Source organism: Corvus brachyrhynchos, unplaced genomic scaffold (genome assembly GCF_000691975.1).
Source record: "Corvus brachyrhynchos isolate BGI_N302 unplaced genomic scaffold, ASM69197v1 scaffold150, whole genome shotgun sequence".
Lineage (NCBI taxonomy): Eukaryota > Metazoa > Chordata > Aves > Passeriformes > Corvidae > Corvus > Corvus brachyrhynchos.
This window is the reverse complement of record NW_008236162.1, coordinates 994,928-1,004,735: the sequence shown is the minus strand read 5'-3', so window position 1 is coordinate 1,004,735 and position 9,808 is coordinate 994,928. Positions and strand designations below refer to the sequence as shown.

The following is a 9,808-nucleotide window of genomic DNA, read 5'->3' as shown; positions in this document are numbered from 1 at the left end:
TTCAGTTTGAAGCCATTCCCCCTAGTCCTGTCACTACACGCTCTGGTGAAGAGTTTCTCCGTTGAGGCCTTGGGGTCGGTGGTTGTGGTTGTTTCTCAGGAGCCCTGCCGAGAGGTTCCAGGTGCAGGCGGTGTCCAGAGTGCAGTCGCACCCTTCAGTAGGGAGCAGCCTCTGAGCATCTGCAAATGCCAGTAAAATTTGGCACAGGGTGTAATTAGACAGCACAAGTCTCGCTGTGTTTTCTTTCCCATTCCTTCCACTGCTTGCTCCCCATTTCGCATCCCGAAGTGCTGTTGGTAGGCTGAGAGAGTGTGTGTGCAGAAGGGATCTCTTCCCTCTTACTTTTCCTTGCGATTTCTTCGTTTGGAAATTTATTCATCCCCCCTCCTCTGCACATGAATTGTCTTTTCAGTGCTTTGCATGTGGAGGTGCAAAGCATGGGAGGCTTTGTGAGGCTTGTGCTTTGCCTTTCCCCCCTACACCATATGCACACGCTCCACCCTCCTCTTGCCATTTTAGTCGTGGGGGGAAAAAAGTGCCAACTTGTTTCAAGTAAATTGTATGAAAAAGAGGATTTTAGCTCGAAGTAGCAGGAGCAGTGATTCTTTCCAAGTTGTCTGCTTTAAGTGCTTCCATGGTGCTAGCTGCTAAAAGATAAATGAAGAGGTTGAAGAGAGTACAGAAAATGGGTTGTAGGATTTTTGGGAAATGGTGGGGGGCGAAGCATTTTGCCATCTCCTGCATAAATGGGTGCTGTTGCTTGCCTTCACCTTCTCAGGTTCTGCAGCTTGGATGTCTGTAATCCTTCAGGGAAGAATCTAAAGCAAGCAAAAAAATGCGAACTGTACTGTATTCCAGGACTTCTCATTCTGAGGTGCTTCGTCTTTTCTGGAAAGATTATTTTCAGGCTTCTGATTTCCTTCTCTTTGAGTTCCCCCCCACCTTAACCTGGGAAGAGTCTCTTCTGTATTCTTTGTTATCCCCAAAGCCCTACCAGGGCTTGGGATTAATGTGTAAATGCCATCTGTTGCTCAGCCGGTTTGAGTTGTGTGGAGGAAAAGTTCCATTTTGACAGTGGCTTTTGGAAAAAAAGAGAGGAAAGAAAAAAAAAACCCCAGCCAACCGAGGCAAGCCCATTTCTGTCTCTTCCTGTATGTCCTCAGCGCTGCAGTGATTTGCTCAGAATGAAATGCAAAAGAAATGGGTGGTGATTTTTGGTGTGTTTTTTGGTGGCAGGGTTCAAATGAATCACTGCCTTCCGCCGAGGCAGTAATGTTCCTGAAGTTTTCTCTCCGATCCGTTTTCTATGGTAGTAGAACTTGTTCCCCTCCGATTGCTTGTTTGCTTTTCTGCTCGGATTTGCTGCTTTTCTTTTCAGGCTGATAATCGCTTTCATTACTTCTGCGAAGTGACTCTAAAATTGTGGTAAAATTCTTTTTCTTTAGCCTTGACTGTGTAGGGTCTGCGCAGTGGGTTTGTGAAAGGAGGAAATGAATTGTGTGCTTGGTTTGTATTGGATAGGAAATTGAAATTTTCTAAAAATGCACAGCTCTGATAGTTTATATATAAGTTGTTTGTATGTTGGGAGGGTTCTGACTGCTCAAGTAGGAAAAAGCTTCATGTGAAACACAGCCGCTTGTGCACTTGAATTTTAAATTTGTAGTTAATGGTGCTTAGTCCAGCGAGTTTTGGGTGAGAGAAGCTTTTACACTGCTTGTGCTTCCCTGTTTTTGACAAACGCTGCATTGAAGGTCGACAAAAACAATATCCAAAGGAAAAAGGTGGGGAGGGTGGTGTGTGATTGTGCCTCAGCACTGCTGAGGAAGTGGGCGTGCACAGGCTCTGAAATGTGCAATCTGGAACCATTGTGTGCTTGCGCTGCTGCTCTGGGGGGGCTCGTTTTTACTGAATTGTTTTCATTTTTTTAGGAGCTGGTGGAGGAAATGACATTCAGTGGTGTTTTTCTCAGGTGAAAGGCGCTGTAGATGATGATGTAGCAGAAGGTAAGAGTGGTATTTTTTACTGTTTTCTGACTTTTTAACCATTCCTTAGGCAGGGAGATGTGGATGCAATCAGTGGAATACCCCAGCGCTACTGTGTGCAAGTTGAGCAAAGCAAATGGACATCTCATGTGCATTGCCATATCTAGTTTCAGGTTTAAACTGTGATTTGAAAGTACCATTCAGCACTCATAAAAAAGTTCAGGCTTCTTAACTGTTTTTGCTGAAATTGTTTTCTAAGATTAAGATTTTTCTGCCACTCGGCTTTTGATTTCTACTTTTTCTTAATCTACAAAATGGGGAATGTGATACTTGCGTTCCACAAGGAGATGTTGTGAGAATTAATTAATACTTGTACTCTTTGAAGATCTAAGTACTAGATAAAGTAGTTGTCCCAATCTTTCCAGCTCCTATTAACAAGAGGAGGAAGAAATCTGAATATTTGTGCATGCCCACTTAGTATGTAAAGAGCGGGTTTGGGTTTGAAATAATCCTGGAAATTGTCTAAAACTTTTCCAAGCTGACAGTGACAAGTATCATGTTACACTAAGATGGCTGCCTCTGACTGTCACTGCAAAAACTGTACTGTTTTTTTTTCCTTGGATTTGGGATTGTTGGAGGAATGGTGCTTTTCTCTGTGCTGGAGAGCAGAATCTCTTCCATGATTGTTCTTGAGGAAAAGTCCCCTGACTTCTGAATTTCTTTGGCCATAAAGTCCTGTTTGCACAAAGCACCCTTTAAGATCGTGAGTTAAAAGTTTTCTTTTGCCAGCAGTGGCCGTGTCACTTATGTAATTCCTGGAGTTTTTTCTTTTTTTGCATATCTTGAATGCTCTGACTTACAAGTGAGATTTATGTTATATTTAGAAAAGCAGTAACTACAGTTCCCATTATTTCCCTGCTTGACATGTGGTTCAGATTAGCTTCCAAAGGCCAAAAGAAAAGATCAGTACAAACATAACTGAGTTGTTTTTATTTATTAGCTGCAGCATGTGGCAGACGATGCACTGTGTAAGGCTTCTGTTGTTTGCAAGTTGAAATATGTTTTATTGAAATGAGAAAGCTGTAACAATTTTGAGTTTAATTTTAAATTCTTCAGGAAGTAGGTTTTAAAGCTTGAACTCTAAAGTGCTGTAAAATGTGGTATAACTTTTTCCCTGACAGATACAAAATTCTGTAACCTTTGTTTTATTTACTATTAAACTAAATCCTTAATTAAGTACAAGTATTGAAGAAGTTGTGGTGAAGTTGTGGTGCTTGCAAATAATTCTTAATTAAAATAGACATGTTGATATGCTTGTAGTAGCAATGAACTTATATATAGGTATAGAAAAGTAGCCTTTGCAGGGATCTGGAAATGCAGAAGTGAGGAAATAGGAAGGAAGGACAGACTGAGCTGTTTTAAGTGTTGCACTTGGTGTTACGAAAGGTGCCTTGCTGGCCTTGTGCCTCCTGCCAGGCTGGGAGCTGCATCAAGCACTGCTGGAATCCTGGGGTGGAGTTCAGGGAAGCTTTTGAGGGAATTAACTGGCTTCCATTTTAGCTAGCCAGGCAGGTGAGTTTCCAAAACATTGTAAGAATGTCAATTTTTTGTTTTATGGACAATGTAGCCTCTGTGACCCAAAGAGTGAAGAGAAATTCTGTTTCATTGTTAGCTATACCTGACTTAGGATGAGTCTTGAGATACAAAGTGTAATATACTGCAAGATGTTGTGAAACTGAGCTGTCTAGAGAGAGGTCCCAGGTGTTACTGATGTTATACTTGGTTGTAATTAGTTTGTTGTGCTGAAATTCTCTCCTCTTCCCATGTATTTGGCTCCCACAATCCATACTGGAAGTTAGTGAAAGCAGTTGTATATATTGATTTCTTGTTATGCATCATAATGTCTCGCTGTGACTCTCTTGGAAGGGTTATGTATCAAGGTGGTTGCATTTTTCCATTTCTTAGCAGTATTTCTGGCTTGAAGGGTCACTTTAATGACATGGAGCCTTGTGTGGTTCTTGCACCAACTGGAGCAGCAGCTTCTGGTCTTTTGGAATACCCAACGACAAATTGACAGTGGGCCCAAGTGCAGTCTGAGGACTTTTTTTATTTCCTGCCTTTCCATATGCTTTCTTGGGGCAGGCCCATGGTGAAGGCCCAAGGAAATCTTACTGTCTGAAGCTTCAATGACTCTTTAACCACTGTGGTCTGCCAGAGAACAGGTCTGGACTCCAGTCATGCCTGTGGTGAGCACAGTACCAATTTGTGTACAGGAGTACAAGGCAGTGGAGATCTGATTTTTAAATGGCTGCAGAGCTCAAATTCTAAATACCAGTTTGTTGTGGAATGCTGAAACTTCGCTAAAAGTGAAGAAAAGAAACCTGGAAAAAATGGGAGTTTCACTTTCTGTTTTCTTCCTGTTGGTAACCCAGTGTTGCAATATTTACATTGGAAAGCTGTCTTAAACTAAGCTAAAGCAGTGATAACCAGGAAAACTACATCATTTAATTGCATTAATCAGTGGGATACAAACCCAATGGTTTCCCTGCAGTGTTGTCTATAAAACAGGCCAGTGGAGAATAACATTTTGGACACTTTTAATACAGTAACAGTTGAAGCAACTTTTAAAAGCCTGTCAAGAATGCTATTATGTAGCTTCCAGTATATTTAAGGTCAGACCTGACCTCCAGACTTCCCATCACATGGTAACCTATAGTTCTTTAGATACTTGGGCCAGGCTAGCTGGTTGTTACAAAATGGATATTTGGTGGCTGAAACGTGAACTCTGATACACAGATTTTTTTGGCTTTCCAAGCACTGTGTGATGGATGGATGTGACACGGGAAGTTGTCACTAAAGCTTGGGGAAAGATGGCACTAAACTTGTATCTGGGGCCTGCCTGAGTCACTGCTGTGGCGAAGCTTTTCTACTAAGAATGTGAATGTGAGGAGCAGAAGTAGCCTCTCTTCCCTTGGTATGTATGGAATTTATCCTTGCTTATAAACTGTGGCCTGGCCATGTCAGATCACAGTTAAGCACAGAAATCAGGTTATGAATTGAAATCTCAGTGTCAGCTTCATTATAACTCAGGTCCTTAATTTTAACTGATGGCAGAAGTTTTCCTTCTAGTGATTTAGCAGCCCATTGTATGAGGGCAAAGGTTGTTGTAGTTTGTGCTTCCTCTGTTTCTGAAATAGTTTTCCTCCCTTCTTAGTTTCATATTTGTCTTGCTGGAGCCCAGTCTTACAACATATCTGTGTTCAACTTGTTCTGTGTGCTCTGGAGAGGGAGGGTTAGACAGGACTTCTGGGGTGGAGAACAGGGAGTGCTTGTTTGTGATAAGTTCAGTGATCAGGTTATCAAAAGTGTCTGTAATGCACAGATTTCTTTCTTCTGTGCCATCACGGTTTCAGTGCAAGGGAGACTTAATTGTCCAGAAATACTCCAATGTTTTCTTAGTGGAAGTTTCCTTTATGGGAATGATTATAGAAAAGGATTACAAAGATTTTCAGCATCAGTTTTGTTGGTTTTACTTTTGCTGTTTTTCAAAATGTGGCACAGTAGCAACTGCAGTTGGGAGCAACTAAGAATTGTGAGTTTAAACTGCCTCTGAAAACTACACACTTGCTTAATGGAGTGAATTTGTACTTCAGAACAAATTAAGTCAAATTTGCTTTAATTGCTCAGCAGAAGGAGAATAGTCAAGCTGCTCTATCTCAATGTTCTTTCAGGTGTAATTGAAAGATATGTAAAAGTCTGATAGTCCAGGTCCAAGGCTGGGAGCCAGGAACTTAAGTCCTAAGCTTTAACCCTGAGTGATTACTGCTCATCTTTGACATGTTGCTTAACTGTTTCATGCCCAAATTGAAAGAAGCACATCAAAAAAGCACCTGAATATCAGCTGTGGGTGCTAATTACTGACTTTATTTTAATGCTTAACCATTCTGTGATGCTTTGTGAATTATCTGTGATTTGCTTCATGTCTCCTCTTAGAGCCAAACGTGGCTGTGTCTGTTTTAGGTTGAAAATGATGAACAGATAAAATTCTGTCCCCAGCGTGTGTGTGGTAAAAGATTGGAACAAAATTGGGTGTTTCCCTTGTTCAGGAATGCTATCTGTGTTTGGTTCTAGGTGTGTTATGTCTGTCAAGTGTAGTTTGATACTTATTTCTGACAGATTTCAGAATTGCAGAGCAGCAGTGAGGACTGATGTTGCTTCAGCAATGGTAGTTTGTCTTGAATGCATGAAAAGTGTTATTTCTGAGTAAAGAGAAGACAGGAATAAGGACGGCTATAAAAAAGCAGTTTATTACAATCTGGGCTTTTTTTTTTTTTTTTTAATGAGGATTGATGGAAAGGGAGGGGAGAAAAACTCTCAGAGAAAAAGAGTGACAGTGAGGTTGCAATAATATTGCTGAGGAAAGATTGGGGTATAGTTGTGGGAGGGAAGCTAATTTGGGCTTTTGAGGGCTGTGGTTATGTTCTCTATGCTCATGAGGTAACTTGATTTACAAGGAGCAAGGCCTAGTAATAGGTTTGTTTTGAAGAGGTAGTTTGAAATATGCTGTAGATGGGGAAAAAAAAAGACCCAGGGTTATAGTCCTGTTCTGTATTCCTGAGTCTGCTTCTGTATTTGAGCTCTTCAGCTGTTCAGAGAATGACTGACTATCTAGAGAAATAGGCTACTGTGTTCTAGGAACTGCTGCTCTGGATGGACTAGAGTGTGCATTTAAAATGTGCAGTCCCCCAAAACAAAGAGCATTTAGCAGACTGATAAATAGGCAGTGGCTGTTCAGCTCCCCAGAAGTAATTCAGTCCTCTTTCTTGCATGGGTTTGGAAGCTGGGGCACTTCAGCTTGTCGGTCAGGGATTGTTCTGTCCCTTCTGTGAGGCTTTGCTGTTCTTGGAATCTGTCTTAAATTAAAAATTAGTTGTAAAACGGCTTTGGTGTTGGAAATGCAGTGCTAGAGTGATCAAGCCATCAGACTCCACAGCACACACCAATACAAGTTGGGCTGTCAGCAGCAATCCTGGTGGGTTACAACTCTGGATCAGCTTTGTGAAACTTTTTGGATTTTAATTTTAAAGGTGCTACCTAAATGCTTCTGGTTTGGCTATTTCTACTCTAGGAATGGGGTTCTGTGGTAGCTGTAGCTTCACGGAATGTATTTTGGAAGATTTAAAATGACAGTGGATGCAGAGCTGAAGGAAGAGTTAAGAGCTGGGTGTTCCAAGCTGTACTGTCTGCTTTCCCCCCTTCTTTCTGTTCTCCCTGACTTGCCTATTTAGGCCACAGCTACATGTTTGGCAGCATTTCTGCTTAAAGAGGCACTCCTTCCCATTCTGCTGGCACGAGTGTTCACCTAGGTGCACAGTGAACTTGTTGGGAAAGCTGATCCAGCGGAAAAATTGGTAAAATTGTGTTTTTTCACTGGATTATTTTTCAGCTGAATTGAACCTTGATGTGGTTCTCAGAGCTCTGCATGTGCTTATGCCAGCAGAGTGTGGAGAGTGATCGAGTGGCTCAGAGGAACAACAGGAGCTCTGGAAGAGGATTGGTTTCTTTGTAGGACTTTATGTACAGGCAACACAAGACCCTGATTGATCTCTGAGTGCTGTGCTACCATGAAGGGTAAAATCAGCTGCTAAAAAGGACTTTAAACCTTTGCTGTTCAAGATCCATACTTTGAACATGTGCTATCTGCAGGTCTGCAATAAAATCCCTGTTACAGTATCAGAATTATTTTGTGATGGATTTTTTTTATGGTACCCATGGGAGTGGGTTTTCTGCTGTGTCCACACAAGCAGTCTGTGGAAATGAGATTTGTTCAGTGTTGTTTCGAGGTCTGTTAGTAAAACCAGCTTGTTCATATCTGCAGTTCAGTTTCTTTGAAGTTGTTGTAGGAAATAATACCACTTAAATGGGAGGTGGATTATTACTGATTGCTTTACTGTAAAGCACTTTAAAAAGATAATCTGACAAATGGTAATCTTCTCTTATCATGTCTTATCAGTCTTAATATGATTTGAAAAATGGATCCCTTCTTCGGGGTTTCGTCTTCACCTAAACTGATGTATTGTCTCACATTTAAGTGCTGCAGAATTAGGCCACCTTTGTTTTAGCTGCTGTTAAAGTGTGCGTGCAATTAAATCTGCTCTGTGTGTGCCTCTTGCAGCAAAAACATCAATTACTGATGGTACCGAGTTAAGGCTCCAGTTTGTCCTTTCATCTGTAGGAAGCACTGTGCTCCCACAATAATTGCATTATGTAAGATGTTTTAATAACTTCCTTAAGGGTATTTTTCAGGCCTTTTCCCCTGGTTTCAATGCTCTGTAGTATGCAGCACCAAAACTGTGTCTACAGTATTTTTAGTATGGAGTGAAAAGTTTAGCCGAACAAGTTAGTGTTCAGTAATCATGTAAAACTGAGGTTTGCACTTTCAAAGAAATGATTGAAAGGAGTAAAAAGCCTTGGCTTAGGTTGATGTTTAGGTTGTTAATGTGAACAGAGGCAGCAGTTACCCTGTTCCAATGAAAATGAAAACAGATAAATACAGGAGGTATTTATTGATCCCAAACCATTTTGGAGTAATCTTTCAAGAAGCAGTGGTAGTTCTTACAGTCAAAATAAGAATGCCAGGACAGTTTTCCAGACTTTAAACTTGAGTGGAACACATGTAATTATAGTTTTGTTATATTGCCACAGCTCAGTCATGTTCTTGCAACATACACCTGCTTTTGTATGGTCCAGATGCTGCTTTTGTAGGGTCAGTGTGTCAGTAAACTGGAAATAGATAGGCCATTGCCTTCTTCTATGCCTTTGAAAATGGGGAAAGCATAAAAAAGAGTCTTAAGAGGTGAAGTATTGATACCTTCTGTGTGTGCACTTACTAATAATTTTATATAGCAGGATTTCCTTAATTGAAAATAGTGGTGTTCCCTTTCTGGCTTCCCACTCAGGCCTGCTGTGGGACACTGCTCTGGGCAGCAGGCAGTGTTCCATGAGGGTGCTCTTGTCTGGGTCTTTAGTGACTGGAAGGTTTTGGGTTGTTAATTTGCCTTTAAAATGAAGTACCACCACCAGGTTCTGCTACTGTGAGCTGATATTACTGAAAACAATTATTTGAGGCTTCTCTGCACGACTGTAATTCAGTGAGATAAACAGAAATGGCTGGAAGCTTCTCCCTTCCCTCTTCTAACTTACCACTCTTTTGTCAGGCACTGGAGGAGAAGCTATTAATTTGGTCAGCCATTCTTTATCAAAATATATTTTCCTCTCAGCGATCCACAAGTGATAGCACCATGAAGAGAGCCAGCATATTTAGGTCACATGTGAAGCCCCTGAGGCGGTTCTGCTTGCATCTAATTTTGGAAGAAAATTTTAGGGTCAGGAAAAAGAGGGTTTAAAAGAGTTGTATTGTAAGAAAGATTGATTTTCCCAAGTATATAGAATGCATTTTGTGTGGAAGTGTTTCCCTTTGCATTTTCAATTGCAGTTCTTAAATTAATGCTCTGGGAATAATGTGATCTCCAAACACACACAGTTGGCTCTCTGTTTTTGAGAACCTGAGAAAAGATAATTGTATATATTCAGGAACAGTTAAGGTAATTGAGATTTCATATTGTAGTTGCTTATTTAAAATACTGAGCAATTTCTAGTGTATTCTTGTTTGTTTAATGCCCTTTTTTCCCCCTTTTTTTCCCTTTTTTTTCTGATGACTGTAAAAAGTATTTCAGTGACCATTCTTTCATCCTTAAAAGCAGTGATTTTAGCTGGCCTTTATGCTGTTAAATGATGATTTGAAAACTCATGAACTGTGTTTGTGT

At 40.8% G+C, this 9,808-nt stretch overlaps 1 long non-coding RNA gene across 2 annotated transcripts; it reads left to right on the top strand.

The window, feature by feature from the left end:
• The first annotated feature begins 1,184 nt into the window (after positions 1–1,184).
• On the top strand, positions 1,185–7,721 carry LOC108446105. Of its 2 annotated transcripts, none has more exons than XR_001861209.1 (3): positions 1,185–1,309; positions 1,929–2,003; positions 4,798–7,419. It is a non-coding gene; the product is annotated as an uncharacterized LOC108446105 (long non-coding RNA). The 2 variants fall into 2 exon arrangements; XR_001861208.1 differs by lacking the exon at positions 4,798–7,419 and adding an exon at positions 7,429–7,721 and having other exon boundaries at positions 1,186–1,309.
• Positions 7,722–9,808: the final 2,087 nt, after the last annotated feature.